Source organism: Triturus cristatus, chromosome 4_2 (genome assembly GCF_964204655.1).
Source record: "Triturus cristatus chromosome 4_2, aTriCri1.1, whole genome shotgun sequence".
NCBI lineage: Eukaryota > Metazoa > Chordata > Amphibia > Caudata > Salamandridae > Triturus > Triturus cristatus.
In genome coordinates, this window is record NC_140586.1 from 298,393,144 (window position 1) to 298,412,192 (window position 19,049).

General features: G+C 51.4%; 1 long non-coding RNA gene across 1 annotated transcript in view; it reads right to left on the reverse strand.

The window, feature by feature from the left end:
* Positions 1–8,375: 8,375 nt before the first annotated feature.
* Positions 8,376–19,049, reverse strand: part of LOC146833740 (uncharacterized) — an 86,867-nt gene continuing 76,193 nt past the window's right edge. The window contains exon 3 of the long non-coding RNA XR_014960267.1: positions 8,376–8,678. This is a non-coding gene — a long non-coding RNA (uncharacterized LOC146833740). The remainder of the gene's footprint in view (positions 8,679–19,049) is intronic.

The following is a 19,049-nucleotide window of genomic DNA, read 5'->3' on the forward strand; positions in this document are numbered from 1 at the left end:
GTGTAACTACTGGTGCCATCCTTAAGCAAAGTGTGAGATACGCTTGTGGGGATGCGGGACCAGAGAACCCAGACTGCATGGTGCACACTGCCAGCAGATTCTATTGTCCACATGGAGGATTACTTCCATTCAAGGGGACCACATGCCCTTTGTGAATAGTGGCTTTCTAAGGTCCTATAAGTGGGCATCCTGTTGTCCAGGAGATTTCAGGGACATCAAAGGTCTCCCACGAGGGACCTACACCATCTACCTGTGACATCTAGAGAGTGGTGCCTTCTCAAATGCCCACATCGGGTAGCACGTTGTGAGCGTGGAACTAGGACTTGTGCCTGGAGACTGGATTGTCTAGTGCAGAGTCCCAGAAATATTGCCCACAACTAAGGCATATGGTTCCTGTACCACAGGGACCCTGGCACTCATAAGTGTCTAGTTGGTGGTGAACAGATTCACCAGTTGCAGGACCCTGCGTGGCCCATTTCGTCGATCGTGCTGCATCTCTCTCATGCGTTACGCCAACTGCCTGCTCATTGCATGTGGTGCCCAATTCACAGGGTGCGACCCTCAGATGTGGGGGTGTACCCGTAGTAGTGCCTCATTCTACCTCATGCAGCTCTGCTGAACTTGAGCCTGTGTGTGTGACCAGACTGGTGTGGCGCAACCTGTATCATCGTGCACCTGACGCTGTGCTTAATTTCCAGTGAGGTACGGAAATTGCAACTCTACGCTGTGTGCGACCGGAATTGCCTGGTGCAACCTATCTCAACTTGCACCGGTCATTGTGCCTCATCCAGGAATTTGCAACTCCTTGTGTTTTGAAAACCTGAAGTATCTGGTGCGACCCATATCAATGCGCCCCAGAAGCTGTGCCCGGATTGCCTTGTCCCGATACTGCTCAATGTGTACCGGACAGGGTGTCTCCTCCTATCAAAAGGCTCCCCTGTGTTACATCCCATTCATCGGTTGTTCCCCTTTGACCCTCATTGTGGCGAACCAACTGCCCTCTCCACAACTGACTCCCCCTGAAGACATTTGGGTGCAGGTAGTAGCATGAGAGATTGACTGGGTTGAAGGAATGCTTCTGAGACAGTCGGAAGTGAGTCAAGCGACTGCGCGACTCCACTCTTGGATCGTCCCAATTGTACTATGCACTGCATTTTAGGATAGCAATCATTTGAGAACCATTCTAACAATGGAATGTTTTAACGATTATTGTATAGTTCATTTTATTTCTTTTTAAACTTGAATTTTACTGCTATGTTATCATCGTGGGAGGTGCTACTGAATTGTATTCTTTTATGCTTTTTTTTTTACCAAATGCTTGTTTATATCATGCACTTTGGGGCTTTTGCACTGTCGAAGGTTACATCATTGCAGTTTATAACCGCATTTATTCCTTTTTTACTGGATCACAATATTAGCAATCTTATATTGAACTGTTTTTTGTTTTATTATTTTTGCTTATGAGAGTATCGATGCTACATAGTTTTAAGTGTGAACACCTATTGTGTTTATCTTTTTTATGCTTTGATGGTTCTTTGAACAGAATAAAGTCTCTTTGTATGACTGCGTGGCTCCATTGTGTTTTGAGACCTGTGGTTGAACTTCCTGAGTGTGTGCTAAACTCCCCTTTTTTACATCTACCGTCTCATTACAGCTTGCTACATATCCCCACCTGCATCCTGAGGACCCAGACTAAGGGGCATGAGTACACGAAAATGGCTCAGCACGGCACTGCGGCAATATTTGCAGCACTGCGTAATTTCCAAAATGCAGTGATGAGCCGTATTTACAAGAATATGACCCATCCCTGTATTTTCCCAAGCGAATAGCGCCAACACAGACATCCTTGCGCCATAGCACAAGGTTATCGCTACTTTTCTTGCCGCTATGCTTCATAGCGTGGGGATTGATGCAAAACGGAAGCAAAAGCGGCGATAATTTTTTATCGCCTCGTTGCTGATATGCCCCAGAATCCTTTTTTGACTTTTATAAGCAGCCCAAGTAATAATTCAGTATAGGTACCTAACACTTTCTGAAACATTTTATGCAAAACATTGTTTCCATCGGTCACAATTACTCCAATGCAAAAGTTCTGAATCAAGCACCGCATACTCATATTCCCATCAGTTTGACTTTAAGAAACCATATAAGGATTCTATATTCCAGATCAATAACTCAGGCTTGGATTTTGGGGTGTTCCTGGTAGATGAAAAGGAAGTTCGAGGGGGTTTTCTTATTATTTTTTAATAGCTCTTGTTAAAGGTTAATTCATGCAGTCTCCATTCTAAATTTCAAAATGCTGTTTGTTAAAAGGGCAAGCATACTTATAGATAAGCCGGAAGGAAAACTGCAGGATTATGGTGTTAACCTTTAAGACATCCATATAGTTTTTATTTATAGAAAGATGTTCTTTTGTTTTTGTGAGATGTCTGTTTAACCTAATTTTACTGTAAACTGTTTAATGCCACAAAACCCATGAAACTGTTCTGTTGCTTGCCCGCTGCCCTCTGTTGCCTGTCTACCTGCTTCTGCCTTTTCTGTTTGTTTTCCTGCCCTCTGTTTTGCCCTCTTGTGATCTGTATTGCCTTTTCCGCTCATTTTTCTGCCCTCTGTTTTGCCTTTTTCTACTCATTTCATCCCTCTTCTCACTGTTTCCCTCCTCCTGCCATTTTCCTATTCTCCCCACCCAGCGCCTACCCCCAGGACACACTTAATGGAGTCTGGAGTGTGAAACCATTGAGCAGGTCCTCATGCCAGCTCCCCATGCAACACTTCTCCTAGCCATCTTGCCCGCAGTTCAATAACCCCTGCTGCCTGTCAATATGCTGCCCTCTGTTTGTGCCTTCTCTGCTCGTTTCTTACTCTGTTTTACCTTCCTGTTAATTTTTCTGCATCTGTTTTGCCTTTTCTGCTCATTTTTTTGTCCTTTGTTTTGCCTTTACTGCTCATTTTTCTGTAGTCAATTTTGCCTTTTCTGCTTGTTTTCTGCCCTTTGTTTTGCCCTCTTCTGCTTTGTTTTGTCTTTCTGCTAGTTTTTCTGCCCTCTGGCTTGCCTTTTCTGCTCATTTTTCTGTCCTATCTTTTGCCCTCTTCTGCTCTCTTTTGCCTTTTCTGCATGTTTTTCTGCCATTTATTTAGCCTTTTCTGCTAGTTTTTCTGCCCTCTGTTTTGTCCTTTTTCTGCTCGTTTCTGTCCGCCGTTTCCCTCTTCAAGCCATTTCCTTCCTGCCACCACCCAGTGCCCCAGCCTCCCACCAGGACCTACTTAGTGGAGGCTGCAGCGCTACCCCATTGAGCACGTCCTCGTGCGAGCTCCCGCTGCGACAGTTCTCTTGTCCAGCTTGCCTGCAGTCCGCTACTCTCTGCTGACTATCTACCTGCTGCCCTCTGTTTGTGCCTCCTCTGCTCATTTCTTGTTCTGTTTTTCCTTTTCTGCTTGTTTTTCTGCCCTCTATTTGGCCTTTTCTGTTTGTTTTTCTGTCCTCTATTTTGTCCTTTTCTGCTCATTTTTCTGCCATCCGTTTTGCCTTCCTGCTCGTTTTTCTGTCCTCTGTTTGCCCTCTTCTGCTCTATTTTGCCTTTCTGCTTGTTTTTCTGCCCTCTGTTTAGCTCTTCCTGCCGCTTCAACCCCATTAAGCAGGTCCTTGTGCGAGCTCCCTCTGTGACATTTCTCCTGTCTAGCTTGCCTGCAGTCCTCTACCCTCTGCTGACTGTCTAACTACTGCCCTCTGTTTGTGCCTCCTCTGCTTGTTTCTTGCTCTGCTTTGCCTTTTCTGCTTGTTTTTCTGAACTCTATTTGGCCTTTTCTGCCTGTTTTTCTGCTCTCTATTTTGTCCTCTTCTGCACTGTTAGCCTTTCCTGCTCATTTTCTGCCATCCGTTTTGCCTTTCTGCTCGTTTTTCTGTCCTCTGTTTTGTCCTCTTCTGCTCTGTTTTGCCTTTTCTGCTAGTTTTTCTGCCCTCTGTTTTGCTGCTCCTGCCATTTCCCTCCTCCCGCAACCCATACCCTGCCCACCCCACAGGACTTACTTAATAGAGGCCGCAGCGCAACCCCATTAAGCAGGTCCTTGTGCGAGCTCCCTCTGAGACAGTTCTCCTGTCCAGCTTGGCCGCAGTCCTCTACCCTCTTCTGCCTGTCCACCTGCTGCCCTCTGTTTGTGCCTTCTCTGCTTGTTTCTTGCTCCGTTTTGCCCTTTCTGCTTGTTTTTCTGCTCTCTGTTTTGTCTTTTCTGCTTGTTTTCTGCCATCTGTTTGGCCTTTTTTCCTGCTCGTTTTTCTGCCCTATGTTTCCCTTTTATGCTCGCTTGTTTTTCTGCCCTCTTTTTTGCCATTTCTGCTTGTTTCTTCCCTCTTCCTGCCGTTTCTTCAAGACCTGGCTTTTCAACGGAAACCTCACACCCCAGCGCCCAGATATCCCCAGAGGTGATGCAAATGTTGATTGATTGATTGATTAACTGCTTGACTGTATCCTAGTTCACAGTTTTAGATTCACCAATCTGCAGGAGTGGCACAATGCTCATTTTTAATTTCACATTTTTACAAAACTCTTTTCAAAATCTTGACAGACAAAGTTCCACAATCAGAAATTACCACTTCAGGTGACCCATGCAATTTTACTACTTTGATGCTGATGGTAAACCTTTGCAGGTACAAAATGGACCATTTTTGAAGCAGATTCAACAAATACAAGAATGACTTTGAAACCCTTATCCATAGAAAACATTTGCCACTGTTCTTAAGAGACTTGTACTGGATATAACGATCCAATCGACTTATTATGATCACTCTTGAACAAATGTCACAAGTGTAAACATAGTCTTATGTATCTGTATTCATCTTCTCCAATCAATATTGTCTTTTTGTTAATCCAATTGTCTTATCTGTACCTGGATGACCTGGCAATGGTTAATCATGTATTTCCTTTAATGACCGATTTCTAATTTCCACCATAGTCATATATGGAAATAGTTTAAACCAAGGTAACTGATTTTAGAATCTAGAGCTCTCATCCTTATCAGCCCAATCAATAATTTCCTCACTGGACATTTCTCTCTTTATAATCTCAGAAATAGATGACATAACAATGTTCTCCTCTAGAATGATTGGATCAATCATTTGCTCTTTTTCACAATAGTCATGATTTGTATGAGACAACAAGTCTGTTTTCTGATTTTGTTGCCGCAGTCTGAATGATATCACAAAATTTTAGTCTGGGAAAAATAATGACCACCTCATCCGTCTGGCATTTAATGCTTTGGCTGATCGTAAACATTACAAATTACGTTGATCTGTATAAACCAATGACTGGAGCATGCATTCCAAACAAATAGTGTCTCTTCTCTGTAAATGCTACTTTAGTAGCCAATAACTCCTTTTCAGAAATAGTGAATAGTGGAATTATTTTTGGCGTCATTCAGTTTTTGGTATAAATAAGCTACTCAGCGTCAGTTCCTTTATTTATGCGTGGGGGCATTGCCCCCTTGTTTATTTTTCTGCCCCCGGGTGGCATGCCCCATAATAAATGTTTACTATCAGCATGTTTGATTAGCCGCAGTGCGAGCGGCATGGCCCAGCAAAGTTTATTTACATTATGCAGCTTGACGGGCGGACGTGGGTGGGGGAGGGTGAAGAGCTTTGACAGTCTCAGCTGCCGGCCTGCTTGGGGTGAAGTGCGCATGTGAGATGGGACGGGTGCCTTGCTTTGCCCAGCTCGACATGGCACTTGAAACCTCGCCTACCTTTGCAATGTACGAACATAGGGAGTTACTGGCACAGCCTCCAGGTCGCCTAAGGAGCATGGCAGCCCTTGACCCAGACAATCCTTTCGCTGCTCTCTCATGCTGTTTAACAGGAAGGGAACAGCATCTACATTGGCTCAGGAGTTGCTGGGGGTGGGACTGAAGGCTAATCTGAACTGGTTGCAACTTCCATGCACGCCCGGCCTCGTGGATGCAAAGTCAGGAGTGTTCCTCTCCGGTGATGGACCGTCCGGACGGTGAGTCAGAGACAGTCACTCTTGTGTCGTGTGGGTGTGTTACAGTGGAACTTCTTGGAAGTCTTTGAGCCTCTGGCATGGTGAGTTCTACTCACTCACTGTGAAGTAAGCGTTTGTGTGTGCTGCCAAGACTGTAGCGAGAAGGCTGAGGGGTGCCTCAAGAAATGCACTAGGATTTGCCATCTGCGCGTTTAGTGGTGGTGGTGCTTTTGAGCACTATGTTGCCCCAGGTATTACCAGCTGAGCTGGTGGTAAGTGAGGGGTCATATATACTAAATATATTTATTTATATTATCAAGACTTGTGGAGTGTTGGTTTTATTTATTTCATTTTCATATTTTATGTGTTCTATGTTGTACTCTACTCTGTACTATGGCCTTCTCGCTGCAGCACAAAGAAATGTATCATGATTTTCGGGTCGAATGTTCACAGCAAATGTTGCTGGTCGCCACGTTTGGCCATTAAGGCAAGGCCGCCAGGCGGAACTTGGGGCCAGTTGTGGAAAGCGGAGAATGAGGGGGGTCTCTACTCTGTGAAGCAGGCGCAGCAACTGTTGCCAGCTTCTCTGTCTGTGCCTGCTGCCACTGCAGATTGAAGTCAGAGAGGGGTGCCCCGAGCAATGTGCTAGGTTGTAACTTTTGCCATCATGATCTGCGCATTTAGAGGTGGCACTTTTGAGAAGTATGAAGCCTATATATTGCCAGCTGTGATAGAGGTAAGAGAGGGGCTATAATAAATATATTTATTTTTATCATGGCATGTGCACTGTTTATCTTATTATTTTTTTAATTTTCACATTTATTTGTATGTACTCTCCTCTACTCTGCGGCCTTCTCATTGCAGCAGAAATGTATCATGATTCATGACTAAGTTTGAGGCCAGAAACATGACATCCAAGGATTTTTATTATAACCTAGCATAGCATAGCAATCGTGCTGCTGTTGTAGGTTGTATGAGCCTGTGGTAATGTAAGTAAGACCTTCACAATCACAAATCATGAAAATATACATTTAGATATTTAGATATTTGATACGTTTTAACATACGTATCAACTCTCCAAAATTACATTTTAGGATGCATTTGCAGTTTTTTTGTATGAAAGAAAAAATACGCTACCACAATATCTCTGCTGCTCCTCAAGTTGAATCTCCAGTAAGACCATGCACGTCAAATAAGACACATATGTAGCTTTGGCCACATTTAGTAAGCTTATTCAGGTGCTTTTCAAAAGCCACAGAACCCACAGGGAAATTCACACAGGAGATTGCCAGACACTAAGGGGCATATGTATCAAAAAAGATTTTGTGATTCTCAAATTGCGATTTTTAGCAAATCGCATTTTGAGAATCGCAAAATGCGATGTAAATAAAAAAACGCAAAATATTAGCGATTCTCAAAAAGTAGCAGAATATGTTTGCGAAGTCCATATTAGCGATTCATTAATTGCGAATTCGCAATTAAGAAATCACAAAATTAGCGAATCGGCAGTTCAGGTGCAGCTTGATGACATCACACCCAGGAAGTGAGACTGCCAATGCTGTTCCTGATTGTCTAAGGCTGTGTGAGAGGCTGGGAGGAGAAACAAACCACTTTTTGACTCCAACACCACCAAAACCTAATGGATCCCCAGGAAAAGCAGAAGGAGGAGGCTGGGAGGAAAAGGAAGCATAAGTTCAGTGAGAGGGAGCAGGAGGTTCTAATTGATGAAAAGGTCCTTAGCCATGAGTTGCTGTTTGGGACAAAATCCTTTCATGTCCCAGAATCACAAAAATGAAAAATATGGCTGGACATCCAGGCAAATGTCAATGCCATCGGTGTAACCCAGCGCTCCGTTGCCGACCTACGCAAGCGTTGGTATGATATGCGCTCCAGGTCCAAGGACAAGGTGGCAACCAGGCTTGTGGAGGCAAAGAAGACTGGTGGGGGAACATCCAATGAGACTGAATCCATGCCATTGAGAAGTTGGTGGAGTCCGCCCTACAGACTGAGAGTATCAGTGGTGTGGCTGACATCGACAGCTCTGACACTCCCAACACCATAAAAGGTAAGATGCATGCCAAATCAGCCCTGACACATTACCAACTCAATCACACACTCAGGAATGCACCAACTACAATGTAACAATGCAACTCCATTCCACTTTTTCCAGCACACCCAGCAATGCATCATGAGAGATGTAGTCACACACATTATACAGTGGAGCAATGAGACACAGCAATGTGGAAGTAAATTAGTATAGGAAAAAAACACTAGACAGTACTTAGCTAACCAAAATTCAGAAAACTTTATTCAGTGAAGCAGAACACACAATTAAAATGTGCCTTGTCACTTACAGTTCAACCTGAAACACAGGATGACAATTCAGGAGCTGATGAGGCAGTACACACAGAGGACCAGGCAGGGCAAGAGGACACAGAGCAGACGACACTGCCAACACCTGTCCCACGGAGACACCGTCAGATTGTGCCTCCACCTCTACTGTTAGAAGGAGAACCAGAGTCCATAGGGGAAGAGGCCCAGGCAGACCAGGAACAGTATGCACAACAGGTCTATGATCAGCCCCCTGTGCACCTTAGGGAAGAAACATTCAGGAGACGCAGGCCAAGGCCAACCACCAGCGCAGATGCTGTAGAGGATCCTACGGTGTTTTCTGGCCTGGAAGGCACCAGGGTTAAGGTACAGCGCCTGCAAACAAAATAAATTAGGTCAATACACAGGCAGCTGATTTCTGTTAACCATAACCTGACTGGCATGAAGGAGGGCATCAGAGAAATGACGGGCGCAATAAAAGAACTCTGTGCCACCATGAAAAGAGACCAGGCAGCCAGACGCAGGGGGAGACAACGTCTCTACACCCGTCTGGACACTTATAGCAAGGCGGTCAACCGCCTGCCGAATGCCACTTCTGTGCTGGCCTGCCGCTCAGTTAGCATACAGGTCGAAATGGCACACTGCAGCCAGGATGTGGCCAAAGGGTTGGTGCAGGTGACAAATGTAGTAGAACAGCTGCAGACAGCTACCTTAGGTGGCACAGGTCTCCTGGGCACAGGGGATAGTGAGGAGCTCTCAAGCCAAAGCAGCATCACCCCACCAATTGCCGAACACAGACGGTGCAGTGTGAGGCAGGGAACACCATTGGATGCCTCAGGGGAGGGGAGTCAGCATTTTGAGTGTGCAACATTGCGACGTGCATGCAAGAAATAAACACCACAGCAGAATGCCAATTGATGAAGTAACCCATGGCATGTGGACTTTTGTTTAGCCTTCATCCATGGACTGTGGACATGACATGTGATACAGATTGTGCCACCCACAAAGTGTGTTTTTAGGCTGTGTGAATGATATTTACCTGCAGCTAAAGGGAAATAAAACATAGTCATGCACAAATGTGTCATCATTATTCACCTAGAAATAGTTTTGTGTTATCCCATCACGTCTCCGTCGGCCCTCACCTGCCCCTACACTACCTGCTGGTCTGCAACGTGGACCTGGGCCCTCATCCTCAGATGAATCTTTATCAGTAAGTTCAACTGGTATGCCTTTTCTAGTTGCAATGTTGTGGAGCATGGCACAAGTCGCCACAATCTTGCAGCAGGTCTCTGGGCTGTATTGTAGTGCTCCTCCACTTTTATGCAGGCAGAGGAACCTGCTCTTCAGTATCCCAAATGTCCGCTCAATTACACAGCACGTGGATTTATGTGCACAATTGTATCTTCGCTCCCCTGGATTAGCTGGATTGAGGTACGGTGTGAGGATGAAATCTCGCACAGCATATGCACTATCACCCACAGGATGAAAGACATGCAGTTAATCACTGTCCTCTCACATCAGACCTTCACTGTATGTTAGAGTGTTAGACATGCATTTACCTAGCAGGTAGTCCTTGCCAAATTCGCCACCAGTGAGACGTGTGTATATCCCACTGTGTCTAAATATAAATGAGTCATGTGTACTGCCAGGTTGTTTTGCAACTATATCCGTTATGATATATTTAGCATTGCAGATGACCTATATATTGATGGAATGATAAGATTTGCGGTTCCTGAATACATACACATTGTTTGAGGGGGGTGAGAGGGCTACATGGGTTCCATCTATACAGCCAATGACATGGGGAAATTGGGCAATCTCGTAGAAGTCCTGTTTTGTGTGGGGTACTGCCTGTTGTGTGGTGGGGAATTGAATATGATGATGTAGCCTCTGTACCATTGCATCCAAGAATGCATGGAAGAAGCGGGACAGGCAACTCTGGGAGACCCCTCCTGCTGATACTATCACCCCCTTGAAACTCCCTGTTGCCAGGAAGTGCAGTGAACACAGGACCTGCACATGTGGTGGAATGGTTTGGGTCCTGCGGGTTGGGTGTTCAAGCATGGGTTTTAGCTCAGCAATCAAGTCCATAATTGTTGGAAGGCGGACCTCGGGGAGTCGGAGAGACCACCCAAAGGGGCCCCCACACTGTACGAAGTAGCCGAGCGCTGCTGAGAAGCCTCCGGGGGAGATCCTTCTCCTATCATGTACTAGCATAGTAACACCACCACACCGGACTCAAGGAGGTTGTCTCAAGACGAGCAATTCTTTATCAGCACTTAAAGGTTACGGGATCAATATTTACACAAAAGGGATCAAGGGATCCACAAAAGTCTCAGTGTCTGTTTAGAAGGGAAGGGGTAGCGGGACAGTCTTTGGCAGGAGCTTGGTACGAGGGTACCTGGGGCCCAGTTCTTATCCTCAAGCTGGAGGACCTCCGGATCTCGGAGGGGTCGAGCCGCGACGGCGTCAGCAGGGCTCGGACGTTCAGTTCGTGGAGAGCCGCGACCAGGTCAGCGGGGCTCTCAAGATGGTTTCTGCTCAGCTCGAGCCGCGACGTTGTCAGCAGGGCTCCGAGGGAGGTTTCAGCGAGGTTGGGCCGCGACAGCGTCAGCAGGGCCCCGATGTTCCGGGGGGCTTCAAGGTTTCAGCAAGAAGGAGCCGCGACGCAGTCTGCAGGGCTCGTGGTGGTTTCAAGCAAGAGTTCTTCTCCGTAGGGTCGGCCGCGATTCGATCAGCAGGGCTCTCGACTCCGGGATACAACTGCCGGTCTGTTGCGGGGTCGCCCCAGATATAGGCCTGGAGCCCTTTGATGTCCGGACCCTTGCGCCCGGGGGCGGAGAGGCCGGGTTCGGAGCGGCCAGACGCCCAGCAGGAGAGGCGCCCGGCCCAGGAGAGATGGAGGCCGATCGCACCTCGGTGTGTGGGGACGGTTGGGGGCCCCATCGTTACCGCCCTCCGCCAGGGGCGATGAGGTGTTCGCGTGATACCCCCTGGCCAGTTCTTGGTGCCTCAATGTCTGGGCCTTGCTGGGGCCAAGGCCGGGTTGAGCGGGGTCATGTGGGCTGGTGTGCAGGGGCACGTGGCAGGCAACAAAATGGGGGAGCCCCGAGGTGTATGTGACCTCGTGCGGCTCGAACGGGTAGCCCGTGGAGGCCAGGGCGGGGAACGGGCCCAACCCCAGGGAAGTCAGGACCACGCCACGAGGCCGGGTCCAACAGGCGTCCCCCCCAGCCGAAGGCAGGGAGAGTCACCCATCTCCTTGGGGATTCTCCTCGTCAAGGCGGAAGAAGCGGGATAGGCCGTCAGCGTTGGCGTGGTCATTGCCGGGCCGGTGCTCAACAGAAAAGTCCATCCCTTGCAGGGCAATGGACCACCGCAGCAGCTTGGGATTCTCGCCCCTCATTTGCATTAACCACCGCAAGGGCCGGTGGTCGGTCTGGACCCGAAAGTGGGTACCGAAGAGATAGGGCCGGAGCTTCTTAAGGGCCCACACTACTGCGAAGGCCTCGCGCTCGATGGTGCTCCATCGTTGCTCCCGGGGCAGCAGCCGTCGGCTGATGAAGGCCACTGGTCGGTCGAGTCCCTTCTCATCAACCTGAGACAGGACGGCCCGATCCCATATTCGGTGGCGTCTGTCTGCACGATGAACTCTTTACTGTAGTCAGGGGCCTGGAGCACAGGGGCAGTGCACATCGCTGCCTTGAGAGTCTCGAAAGCTGATTGGCAGCGGGGAGTCCAGTGCACTTTCTTGGGTTGTTTCTTGGAGGTGAGCTCCGTGAGAGGCCCAACAATGCTCCCATAGTCCCGGATGAACCGCCGGTAGTATCCGGTGAGGCCCAGGAAGGCCCGTACAGCGGTCTGGGTAGTGGGGGGTTCCCATGCCTGGATGGCATCGACTTTTGGCTGGAGGGGGGCCACCTGACCGCTTCCCACCTGATGGCCCAGGTATGTCACCGATCCTTGGCCGATCTGGCATTTGCTGGCCTTGATCGTGAGCCCGGCCCTTTGGAGGGCGGCCAGGACTGCTTTGAGGTGAACCAGGTGCTCAGCCCAGTTGTTGCTGTACACGGCAATGTCATCCAAATAGGCCGCGCTGAAGGCCTCGAGCCCGGCCAAAACCTTGTTTACGAGTCTCTGAAAGGTGGCCGGGGCCTTCTTCATGCCGAAGGGCATCACCCGAAAGTGGTAATGCCCATCAGGGGTGGAAAAGGCGGATCTCTCTCGGGCGCCGGAGGTGAGCTGGATCTGCCAGTACCCGGCGGTGAGGTCCAGCGTGCTCAGGTAGTGGGCGGACCCCAAGCGGTCGATGAGTTCGTCGGCCCGGGGTATAGGATGGGCGTCCGTCTTGGTCACAGCATTCAGGGCTCGGTAGTCTACACAGAATCGTAACTCCGGGGGATGGCCTTGTGCTGCGGCCTTCGGTACCAGGACGACAGGGCTGGCCCACGGGCTGTCGGAGGGCTCGATGAACCCGAGGGCTGACATCTTCGCTACTTCGGCCTGGATGCATGCCCGTACTCGGTTGGGTACCCTGTAGGCTCGGTGTCGCACGGGGGGACTGTCCCCGGTGTCGACGTCGTGGACGCACCAGTGGGTCACCCCCGGGGTGAGGGAGAAGAGGGCTGCGTAGTCCTGCAGCAGTTGTCGACGGTCGTTACGCTGTTCCGGGGTCAGAGAGGAGGCGAGTTGGACACCCTTGATGGATCCGTCGTGGACGTCGTTCTGCAAGAGGTCGGGTAGGGGCTCGGAGTCGTCCTCGCCCCCCTCGTCGGTCGCCAGCAGCAGGCTCAGTTCGGTCCGGGCAAAGTGGGGTTTGAGCCGGTTAGCGTGCAGAACCCGGAGAGGGTTCCGGGGGGACTCTAGGTCGACTAGGTAGGTGACGGGGCTCTTCTTCTCCACCACCTTGAAGGGCCCGGTCCACTTGTCCTGGAGGGCGCAGGGCTCAACAGGGGCCATGACCCAGACTCGCTGGCCTGGCTTGAACTCGATTGTAGAGGTGTTCCGATCGTACCACCGCTTCATGTCCTCCTGGCTGGCCTCGAGGTTGGCTTCGGCCAGGGCTCGGAACTTGCGGGTCTGGTTTCGTAGGGTCAGGAGGTATCGGTAGACGTCAGGAGGGGCGCCTTGGAGCTTCGTCTCCCAGCCCTCCTTGACCAGGCTGAGGGGTCCGCGGACCGGATGCCCATACAACAGTTCAAACGGGCTGAACCCCAGGGACTTCTGCGGGACCTCCCGATAGGCGAACAGGAGGCATGGCAGTAGGACATCCCATCTCCTCCGGAGGGGCTCTTCCAGGCCCTGAATCATCCCCTTTAGGGTTCTGTTAAAGCGCTCGACCAGTCCGTTTCCCTGAGGGTGATAGGGGGTGGTGAATTTGCACATGCCCCCGCACTGCTGCCACAGGGACCGCATGTATTTGGAGATGAAGTTTGTGCCCCGGTCGCTCACCACTTCGCGGGGAAATCCCACTCTTGAGAAGATTCCCATTAAGGCCCGGCCCACCACGGGGGCCGTTACAGTTCTCAGCGGGACAGCCTCCGGGTACCTGGTGGCGTGGTCCACGAGGACCAGGATGAAGCGGTGGCCCAGGGCGGTCTGGGGGTCCAGGGGCCCCACAATGTCGATCCCGACCCGTTCGAACGGGGTGCTGACGGCTGGAAAGGGCTGGAGGGGGGCCTTGACCCGACCCCCCGTCTTCCCGCTGGCTTGGCAGGTCTGGCAGGACCGGCAGTGGTTGTCCACGTCTCTCCGCATCCGGGGCCAGTAGAAGTGGGTCACCAGACGGCTGTAAGTTTTGTCTTGCCCGAGGTGTCCGGCGAGGGGCACGTCATGTGCCAGGTTGAGAAGGAACTCCCGGAAGCGGAGGGGGACCACCAACACGCGGCTGGCCCCGAGTTCTGCCACTTTCTGTTCACTGTACAATAGGCCCTCGGCCCAGTAGACCCAGTGGGTGCCGGTCTCGTCACCGTTGGCTTGTGCGGACGCCTGCTGCCGGACCCCTTCGAGAGAGGGACAGGACTGCTGTTCTTGCTGGAACTGCTCTCGGGTGGGGCCCCCGTCGTGGCGCCATTGTGCAAGTTCTGGTAGGGCGCCGAGGGAAGCGATCTCTTCGGGGGAGGGTTCGGTAGGTCCAGTGTCAGTGTCCGCCTCCCCCTCGCTGCAGGCGGGGGGTGGTGCGAGCCCCGCGGGCTGGGCGGACCCGGAGGCCAGGGACGAGCGGGGGGCCTGGGCGGCCATGGACCGGGTGATGGCGCAGGCCCATTCGGATAGTCCCAGCATTCGGAGGTGCTCTCGTCGCTCCACTTGAGCCCAGGGGGAACTCTCGAGGTCGTTCCCCAGGAGGCAGTCCACTGGTGCGTCGTCGCGGACAGTCACTTTTAGTAGGCCTGTCACCCCTCCCCACTCGAAGGGGACCAGGGCCATCTGGCACAGGCTTTCGCTGTAGTCGGCCGTCCGGACGGGGCACAGCACATTGGGTAGGATTTGTTCGGGGGTCACCAGGTGGCAGCGGACAGCGGTGACACTGGCGCCGGTGTCGCGAAGGGCTTCGGCACGTCGTCCATTGATGGTGACCTGCTGCTGATATTTCTGGGTGTTGCTTGGGATGGGTGTGCGGGGCACCATTTCTCGGCTGCCCAGGCAGACCAGGGACATGGCCGCCGGCTCCCACTCGGTCGTTCCTCGGTCGAGGGGTTCTTCCTCTTCCTCTCCTTCCCCCAGGGCGGCGGCCGCCAGCTGTCGGGGTGGGGGCCCGCCGGCCCCGCTTCTTCGGTTCAGGGGGCAGACCGGATCACTGGCATAGTGTCCGGTTTGTTGACAGCCGTAGCAGGTTACTGGGGGCCGTGGTCCGGTTCTGGCTGGGGTCGCCCCTCTTCGGGCTAGGCTCGGGGAGAGGTGTTGCTGTGGCGGCCCTCGAGGCGGGCTCCGGGGGGCCCCGGCGGGGGGTCCCGGTTCCGGTTCGGCTCTCCCCCTCCACCGCATTGGTGGGGAGGTCCGGTGGGGTTCCTCTGGTACTCCCCCATTGAGTTCCGGGGGACTCGGGTGTTGACCCATCGATCGGCCTCGACGGCGAGTTTTCGTGGGTCGGTCATCTTGCTGTCGAGGAGGTGTTGCCTTAGCTCCACAAAGCAGTTGTTGGAGAGATGTTCCCAAACAATGAGGTCGACCAGCTGCCCGTAGGTGGTGACCTTGCTACCATTGATCCACCCTTCTAGGGCCCGGCTGAAAAAGTCCACATATTCCACCCAGGTGGTACCAGGGATCTTCTTGCAATCTCTGAACCGCTGGCGGTACATTTCCGCAGTTAGCCCGTAGCGGGTGAGCAGGGCCTCCTTCATGTGGTCGTAGGAGGTCATCACCTCTTCTGGCAGCTGGAGCAGTGTGTCTCGACCTTCACTAAGGAACCGACCCCACAGGCCGGCACCCCAGTCCTTTCGGGGCACCCGATGGGAGGTCATGGCCACCTCGTATGCCTTGAACCATTGTTGGATGTCGTCATTCTTGTAGTACTCCTTGACGACATCTTTAGGGATGTGTACCTTGGCTTCGGCAGGCGGTAGGGTGTCTCTATTACTGGGGGTGTCGGTCCCCCCTTTCTTTGCCTTGAGCTCGAGCTCTTTGAGACTTCGCTCGTGCTCAAGGGTCAGTCTCTTTTCTTCCAACTCTCGATGCCGTCTCTTCTCTTCTATTTCCTCTTGTAGCCGTAGCTGCTCTAGGGCCAGTTTCTTTTCCGCCAGCTGGAGTTCGCCATCCAGCCGCAGTCGTGCGAGCTCTAGTTCGTGGTTCCGGACCTTCTCCCGTTCTCGTATCTCTTCTTCGGAGAGGCCGGTTTCTAGGCTGTTTCTTCCTCCGGTTGCCGGAGCCGGTGCGGTTGATGTGGCCACAGTCAGGGGCAGGGGACCTTCGTCCTGGGAGGGGCCTGCCTCGGCCTCTAGCCAGGTCCTCAGGGCTTTCTGCATCTCCTCTTTGGTACCTAGGCCGGTGGTTGCAATGCCCTTGTCCTTGCAGAACTGTTTCAATTCTTTGTGCGTGTATTCCTCCAACCGTTCGGGCTGGAACTCCGTGGTCACGTTGTTTTCCTGGTTGCTCATGACTTCCGTTTGTCTGGATGGGTAGCTAGTGGGTTACTGGCTTGTACGTCCTGCGTTCGGCTCGGATCCCGTCGCTGGCCACCAAATGTTGGAAGGCGGACCTCGGGGAGTCAGAGAGACCACCCAAAGGGGCCCCCACACTGTACGAAGTAGCCGAGCGCTGCTGAGAAGCCTCCGGGGGAGATCCTTCTCCTATCATGTACTAGCACAGTAACACCACCACACCGGACTCAAAGAGGTTGTCTCAAGACGAGCAATTCTTTATCAGCACTTAAATGTTACGGGATCAATATTTACACAAAAGGGATCAAGGGATCCACAAAAGTCTCAGTGTCTCTTTAGAAGGGAAGGGGTAGCGGGACAGTCTTTGGCAGGAGCTTGGTACGAGGGTACCTGGGGCCCAGTTCTTATCCTCAAGCTGGAGGACCTCCGGATCTCGGAGGGGTCGAGCCGCGACGGCGTCAGCAGGGCTCGGGCGTTCAGTTCGTGGAGAGCCGCGACCAGGTCAGCGGGGCTCTCAAGATGGTTTCTGCTCTGCTCGAGCCGCGACGTTGTCAGCAGGGCTCCGAGGGAGGTTTCAGCGAGGTTGGGCCGCGACAGCGTCAGCAGGGCCCCGATGTTCCGGGGGGCTTCAAGGTTTCAGCAAGAAGGAGCCGCGACGCAGTCTGCAGGGCTCGTGGTGGTTTCAAGCAAGAGTTCTTCTCCGTAGGGTCGGCCGCGATTCGATCAGCAGGGCTCTCGACTCCGGGATACAACTGCCGGTCTGTTGCGGGGTCGCCCCAGATATAGGCCTGGAGCCCTTTGATGTCCGGACCCTTGCGCCCGGGGGCGGAGAGGCCGGGTTGGGAGCGGCCAGACGCCCAGCAGGAGAGGCGCCCGGCCCAGGAGAGATGGAGGCCGATCGCACCTCGGTGTGTGGGGACGGTTGGGGGCCCCATCGTTACCGCCCTCCGCCAGGGGCGATGAGGTGTTCGCGTGATACCCCCTGGCCAGTTCTTGGTGCCTCAATGTCTGGGCCTTGCTGGGGCCGAGGCCGGGTTGAGCGGGGTCATGTGGGCTGGTGTGCAGGGTCACGTGGCAGGCAACAAAATGGGGGAGCCCCGAGGTGTATGTGACCTCGTGCGGCTCGAACGGGTAGCCCGTGGAGGCCAGGGCGGGGAACGGGCCCAACCCCAGGGAAGTCAGGACCACGCCACGAGGCCGGGTCCAACAATAATGGTAGCTGAGTCCTGCCTATACTTCTCATGGATCTCTTCTTCTGTCTGCTGGAGCAGAGTGATGCACACTCTGAACATCCGCTCCTGTCGCCTCCTTCTCTGTGCTGCAGCTTGAATTAGCATCCTCCTGGCTATCACATACAGCGCTGCCATTGTGGAAGCTCATGTTGCATTGTGGGCCAGTTTAAATATGTTGCACCTGGTTACCACCTGCTTTGAGTTGATAGTAAAATTAATGTGCAAAATTGCGAATTTCGTAAATTCGCAATTTGCGTTTTTTATACATATCTTAGCGAATTCGCAATTTGCAATAATGCTTTTTGCAATTATTGCAAATAGTGTGTCGGTATTTGTGAAATCGCAAAAATTATTCGCAGATTGGAACAATCGCAAAATATGTATTCGCTAATTTTGCAAATACCTATTTTGCACTGCGATTGTCAGTTATACATCGGAGGTGGCTATTTTGCGATCGCAAACATTGTTTTTTTGCGATTCACAGTGTTTGTGGCCTCAAAGTAGCTTGATACATATGCCCCTGAAAGGGTTTAAGGCACTGAAGCAGGGGCCAATCACATAAAAATCAGAGCATGGTGTCAACAAGTGAGATATCATAATGCAGTGTAAATATGACACAGGAACTACACTGGAGAATAAACTAAAGAAGAGCCGGATCATGTGTAGTACACAACATGCCATTTAAAACAAGTTTTTAGGGAGAATGCGTCAACGTACGCAGTCTTGAGCAAACCACCATCACCATGCATTTTTCTCGAGAGCAAGCAGACAACAAAAATGCCTTTTTTTCGGCATTTAGGCAAATGCTGTTTATATTTATCAACACGTCTTAAGTCAGTCGGGAGCTCGAACGCTGGAATAAAGTATGTATTCTGGCTGTGATATTGGCGGTCCAAGAGAAACAAAACATAGAGTGGAGAGAAGGTCCCGTTACAAGGGCTTGAGCTGAAAAAAAAACCACTGTGAACAGGAGTGTCCTTTCAACAGCTCTGTGGCAAGCTGTCGAGCTTTCCCTGATATGTTATGTTATGTTATGTCAAATCGACTTGATTTAGCGCGCACATCACCCTGGGGCATCTTGGCGCTGAATGCAGGTCAATTACAGAAACTACATGCGGTGTAGTCAAGACAGGGTTCTGCTTGCACACATTACTATGTTAGCATATTTTTTTTACCTCACAACTTCGAACTTATCACTACCAATTATCCGGTTTGGCAAAATATGAACTTGGTTCTGTCTCACTCAAACTTGAACTCTGCATTCCTAAATTGCTTACCTTTTTTGTTCCTGGTCCGATCAAGGGATGGTGTAGTGAAGACAGGGTTCTGCTTGCACACATTGCTATGTTAGCATAAGCGTATTAGAAGTTTAAACACCATATTGCCACTTGGCCGCTTATGCACACAACACTACATGT